This window comes from Bos taurus, chromosome X, assembly GCF_002263795.3.
Source record: "Bos taurus isolate L1 Dominette 01449 registration number 42190680 breed Hereford chromosome X, ARS-UCD2.0, whole genome shotgun sequence".
NCBI lineage: Eukaryota > Metazoa > Chordata > Mammalia > Artiodactyla > Bovidae > Bos > Bos taurus.
In genome coordinates, this window is record NC_037357.1 from 124,122,412 (window position 1) to 124,128,818 (window position 6,407).

Here is a 6,407-nt window from a genome sequence, read left to right on the forward strand (position 1 = left end):
TCTAGAAAGATGGTACTGATGAACCTATTTACAGAGCAGCAATGGAGATGCAGACATAGAGAAAAGACTTAGGGACAAGGGTGGAGGACAGGGCGAGATGAATGGAGAGAATAGCATGGGAGCATTCACACTAACATATGTAAATAGATAGCCAATGGAAATTTGATGTATGACTCAGGGAACTCAAACTGGGACTCTGTAAAAACCTGGGATGGTAACGGGTGGGAGGTGGGAAGGAGATATAAAAGGGAGGGGACATATGTACACCTATGGCTAATTCGCATTGATGTATGACAGAAATCAAATCAATATTGTAAAGCAATCATCAATCAATTAAAAATAAATAAATACATTAAAAATTTGTTTAAATCAATAGTTCCAAGTCTACAAGTCAAAAGGCCTTGGAACCACTAAAGCAAGCTTCAGAAAGCTTCAGGAAACCATCTGGATTATTGTTGCTCCTTTCCTTTTAATGGCAATGTTATGAGGTCAACAAACAGGGCAAGTATCAGTTCAGTCCCTCAACGTGTCTGACTCCTTGTGGCCCCATGAATCGCAGCACGCCAGGCCTCCCTGTCCATCACCAACTCCCGGAGTCTACCCAAACCCATGTCCATCGAGTCGGTGATGCCATCCAGCCATCTCATCCTCTGTCGTTCCCATCTCCTCCTGCTTCCAATCCCTCCCAGCATCAGAGTCTTTTCCAATGAGTCAACTCTTCGCATGAGGTGGCCAAAGTATTGCAGTTTCAGCTTCAACATGAGTCCTTCAAGTGAACACCCAGGACTGGTTGGATCTCCTTGCAGTTCAAGGGACTCTCAAGAGTCTTCTCCAACACCACAGTTCAAAAGCATCAATTCTTCGGCGCTGAGCTTTTTCACCATCCAACTCTCACATCCATACATGACCACAGGAAAAACCATAGCCTTGACTAGATGCACTTTTGTTGGCCAAGTAATGTCTCTGCTTTTAAATATGCTATCTAGGTTGGTCATAACCTTCCTTCCAAGGAGTAAGCATCTTTTAATATCATGGCTTCAATCAGCATCTGCAGTGATTTTGGAACCCAAAAAATAAAGTCTGACACTGTTTCCACTGCTTCCCCATCTATTTCCCATTAAATGATGGGACCGGATGCCATGATCTTCATTTTCTGAATGTTGAGCTTGAAGCCAACTTCTTCACTCTCCTCCTTCACTTTCATCAAGAGGCTTTTTAGTTCCTCTTCACTTTCTGCCATAAGGGTGGTGTCATCTGCATATCTGAGGTTATTGATATTTCTCCCGGCAATCTTGACTCCAACTTGTGTTTCATCCAGCCCAGTGTTTCTCATGATGTACTCTGCATATAAGTTAAATAAGCAAGGTGACATATACAGCCTTGAAGTGCTCCTTTTCCTATTTGTAACCAGTCTGTTGTTCCATGACCAGTTCTAACTGTTGCTTCCTGACCTGCATACAGGTTTCTCAAGAGACAGGTCAGATGGTCTGGTATTCCCTTCTCTTTCCAAATTTTCCACAGTTTATTGTGATCCACACAGTCAAAGGCTTTGGCACAGTCAATAAAGCAGAAATAGATGTTTTTCTGGAACTCTTCATTTTTCCATGATCCAGCAGATGTTGGCAATTTGATCTCTGGTTCCTCTGAAATTTCTTAAACCAGCTTGAACATCTGGAAGTTCATGGTTCACGTACTGCTGAAGCCTGGCTTGGAGAATTTTAAGCATTACTTTATTAGCGTGTGAGATGAGTGCAATTGTGTGGTGGTTTGAGCATTCTTTGGCATTGCCTTTCTTTGGGACTGGAATGAAAACTGATCTTTTCCAGTCTTGTGGCCACTGCTGAGTTTTCCAAATTTGCTGGCATATTGAGTGCCACACTTTCACAGCATCATATTCCAGGATTTCAAATAGCTGAACTGGAATTCCATCACCTCCACTAGCTTTGTTCGTAGTGATGCTTCCCAAGGCCCACTTGACTTCACGTTCCAGGGTGTCTGGCTCTAGGTGAGTGATCACACCATCATGATTATCTTGGTCATGAAGATCTTTTTTGTACAGTTCTTCTGTGTATTATTGCCACCTCTTCTTAATAGCTTCTGCTTCTGTTAGGTCCATACCATTTCTGTCCTTTATCGAGCCCATCTTTGCATGAAATGTTCCCTTGGTATCTCTAGTTTTCTTGAAGAGAGCTCTAGTCTTTCCCATTCTGTTGTTTTCCTCTATTTCTTTGCATTGATCGCTGAGGTAGGCTTTCTTATCTCTCCTTGCTATTCTTTGGAACTCTGCATTCAGATGCTTATATCTTTCCTTTTCTCCTTTGCTTTTTGCTTCTCTTCTTTTCACAGCTATTTGTAAGGCCTCCCCAGACAGCCATTTTGCTCTTTTGCATTTCTTTTCCATGGGGATGGTATTAATCCCTGTCTCCTGTACAATGTCACAAACCTGTGTCCATAGTTCATCAGGCACTCTGTCTATCAGATCTAGTCCCTTAAATCTATTTCTCACTTCCACTGTATAATCATAAGGGATTTGATTTAGGTCATACCTGAATGGTCTAGTGGCTTTCCCTACTTTCTTCAATTTCAGTCTGAATTTGGCAATAAGGAGTCCATGATCTGAGCCACAGTCAGCTCCCAGTCTTGTTTTTGCTGACTGTATAGAGCTTCTCCATCTTTGGCTGCAAAGAATATAATCACTCTGATTTCGGTGTTGACCATCTGGTGATGTCCATGTGTAGAGTCTTCTCTTGTGTTGTTGGAAGAGTGTGTTTGCTATGACCAGTGTGTTGTCTTGGCAAAACTCTATTAGCCTTTGCCCTGCTTCATTCTGTACTCCAAGGCCAAATTTGCCTGTTACTCCAGGTGTTTCCTGACTTCCTACTTTTGCATTCCGGTCCCCTATAATGAAAAGGACATCTTTCTTGGGTGTTAGTTCTAAAAGGTCTTGTAGGTCTTCATAGAACTGTTCAACTTCAGCTTCTTCAGTGTTATTGGTTGGGGCATAGGCTTGGATTACCATGATATTGAATGGTTTGCCTTGGAAACAAACAGAGATCATTCTGTCATTTTTGAGATTGCATCCAAGTACTGCATTTTAGACTCTTGTTGACCATGATGGCTACTCCATTTCCTTTAAGGGATTCCCGCCCACAGTAGTAGATATAATGGTCATCTGAGTTAAACTCACCCATTCCAGCCCATCTTAGTTTGCTGATTCCTAGAATGTCAACATTCACTCTTGCCATCTCTTGTTTGACCACTTCCAGTTTGCCTTGATTCTTGGACCTAACATTCCAGGTTCCTATGCAATATTGCTCTTTACAGCATTGGACCTTGCTTCTATCACCAGTCACATCCACAAATGGGTATTCTTTTTGCTTTGGCTCCATCCCTTCATTCTTTCTGGAGTTATTTCTCCACTGATCTCCAGTAGCATATTGGGTACCTACAGACCTGGGGAGTTCCTCTTTCAGTGTCCTATCTTTTTGCCTTTTCATACTGTTCATGGGGTACTCAAGGCAAGAATACTGAAGTGGTTTGCCATTCCCTTCTCCAGTGGACCACATTCTGTCAGACCTCTCCACCATGACCTGCCCATCTTGGGTGGCCCCACAGGCATGGCTTAGCTTCTTTGAGTTAGACAAGGCTGTGGTCCCTGTGATCAGATTGGCTAGTTTTCTGTGATTATGGTTTCAGAGTGTCTGGCCTCTTATACCCTCTCGCAACAACTACCATCTTACTTGGGTTTCTCTTACCTTGGATGTAGGGTGTCTCTTCACAGCTGCTCCAGCAAAGCGCAGCCACTGCTCCTTTCCTTGGACAAGGGGTATCTCCTCACAGCAGCCCCTCCAGAATGTAGGGTAGCTCCTCTCTGCTGCTTCTCCACCATCGCAGCCTGGTGCTCTCAGTCACTGCCCCTGACCTCGGACGTGGGGTAGCTCCTCCCAGCTGCTGCCCCTGACTTAGGGCGTGGGGTAGCTCCTCTCAGCAGCACTTCTGCATGGTCCGTCACAGCCGCCATGCTTCTGCGAGTATAGATTAACTGAATTTTTATGCACCTGGTATAAAAACTATTTGCTTGAAGCTATCTAAATAAAGGTTGATGGTCAATTTGGGGCTTTGGCACTAGAGTTAACAGCTTAAATCTTCCCTAAGATTTCTGCTATGTTTTGGATATTAACCCTTTATCAGATATATGATTTGCAAATATTTTCTCCCATTCTGTAGGCTGCCTTTATGTTTTGTTCATGGCTTTATTTCCTGTATAGAAGCTTTTTTAATTTTATATAGTCTCACTTGTTTATTTTCACTTTTGTTGCCAGATCCAGAAAGTCATTGCCAATACCAATGTCAAGGAGCTTACCCCCATATTTTGATCGAGGAGTTTTGCAGTTTCAGGTCTTACATCCAACTTTTTAATCCATTTTTAAGTTGATTTTTGTGTATGGTATAAGATACTGGTCCAGTTTCATTCTTTTGTACCTGGCTGTCAAGGTTTTCCAACACCATCTTGAAGAGGCTATCCTTTCTCCATTGTATATTAATGGCTCCTTTGTCATAAATTGTGAAAGCTTTTTTGAGAGATAATTTAAATATAATAAAGTACTCAAATGATAAAAGCACAGCTAGATAAATTTGCACATTTGTAGACACCTGCCACTGAGGGTTACACAGAGTCCAACATGACTGAAGCAACTTAGCACCCATGCACACACATACACCTGCCACCGAAGTCAAGATTTAGAATGTTATCAGGATCCCTTAAGGCTCCCTCATACTCCTTTCCAGTCAATACCACCCTCCTGGGAGTACCCACTGTTCTGATTTCTGTCACCATAGATTATTTTTGCTTGTTCTTGATTATCATATAAGTGGAATCATATAGTATGTGGTCTTATCTGGCTTCTTTCATTTGGTTCAATATCTATGACATTCATTCATGTTGTTGGATGTCCTCTGCTTCTAAGTTTGATCTGACCTTGATTAAAATCTTGGGCTTTTGGGAGGGAGGCTCAAGAAGGAGGAGACATATGTATACCTATGGTTGATTGATGTTGATGTTTGGCAGACACCAACAAAATTCTGTAAAGCAATTATCCTTCAACTAAAAAAATGAATTTAAAAAAATCTTGGGCTTTCTTGGTGGCTCAGAGGTGAGCAGTCCACCTACCAATGCAGGAGACACAGGTTCAATCTCTGATCTGGGGAGATCCCACATGATGTGGAGCAACTAAGCCCATATGCCACAACTACTGAGCCTGTGTTCTAGAGCCTGGGAGCCACAACTACTGATCCAACATGCCTAGAGGCAGTGCTCCACAACAAGAGAAAACACCACCATGAAAAGTCCTTGCACCACAACAAAGCGTAGCTCCCACTCACCACAACTAAAGAAAAGCCCTCATAGCAATGAAGACTCAGAACAGACAAAATAAATAAATAACATTTTGAAAAGCTTTTAAAAAAAATAAAAATTAAAATCCTCTCCAGACTTCCCTGATGGTCTAATGGATAAGACTCTGTGCTTCCAATGCAGGGTGCCCAGGTTCAATCCCTGGTCAGGGAACCAATCCTACATGCTACAACTAAAGATCCTGCATGCGGCAGCAAAGAACTCATGTGGGCAAATAAATAAATAAAATTTTTAAATAATTAAAATCCTCTCAAGCTTACATTAATGTGGTTACTTATAAACAAAATGGGATATATGACAGCTATGTGTTAGGATTTGGAGGAGAGTTAAATTTATAAATAGCTGCATCCATACTAGTTTTGTGATTTGATAATAATAGATAATAAATATAATTAGAAACACTACAATAGCAGAATCAAAGCTTATGTGCATCTCTGAACTGAAAGCAAATGCTATCTTGGGAAAATTCTCCCATTTGGTTACTGGAAATGTTCACTGCTGATCATGTTTCCCCTTTAACTGAAAGAAAAGGCTCTTTGCATCATTTCCCCACTCAGCGTTCAGTTGAGTCAAATGGAGACTACCACTAATGCTCAATCAGCTCATCAGGAAGACTTTACTTTCCATTGATCTCTGTGATCTGTGTGGTTTGGATCTGCTGGAAGGATAGGCTCCCCAAACCCCCATTCATACATCTGAGCCCGCCCCACGAAGTCTTGGGAAGGCCAAACTCAATCTGAGAGATGCCCTTGGTCTCTGTCTTTGGACCTCCTCTCCAGCTGGAGACAGAAGGATCCTCAGCTGCCAAGGAGAGCTCCATCCTGACCACACATGTGAGACATCAAGGAGCCGAAGCAGCTCCAGAAGGAATCTGCAATTAATTATGTTTCACAAATTGCCTTCAGTGGGGGACCAGCTCTTTTCAGGCGCTGGATGAGGCACAGTGTATGGCTTTGGTGGGCTTACCTAAGTTACAGATCCATGGGGGGAGTGG

The 6,407-nt window shown here is 42.4% G+C and overlaps 1 non-coding gene across 1 annotated transcript; it reads left to right on the forward strand.

Moving 5' to 3' along the window:
* The first annotated feature begins 5,493 nt into the window (after positions 1–5,493).
* TRNAG-UCC (transfer RNA glycine (anticodon UCC)) lies at positions 5,494–5,566 on the forward strand. Its single transcript has one exon. It is a non-coding gene; the product is annotated as a tRNA-Gly (tRNA).
* The last annotated feature ends 841 nt before the right edge of the window (positions 5,567–6,407 follow it).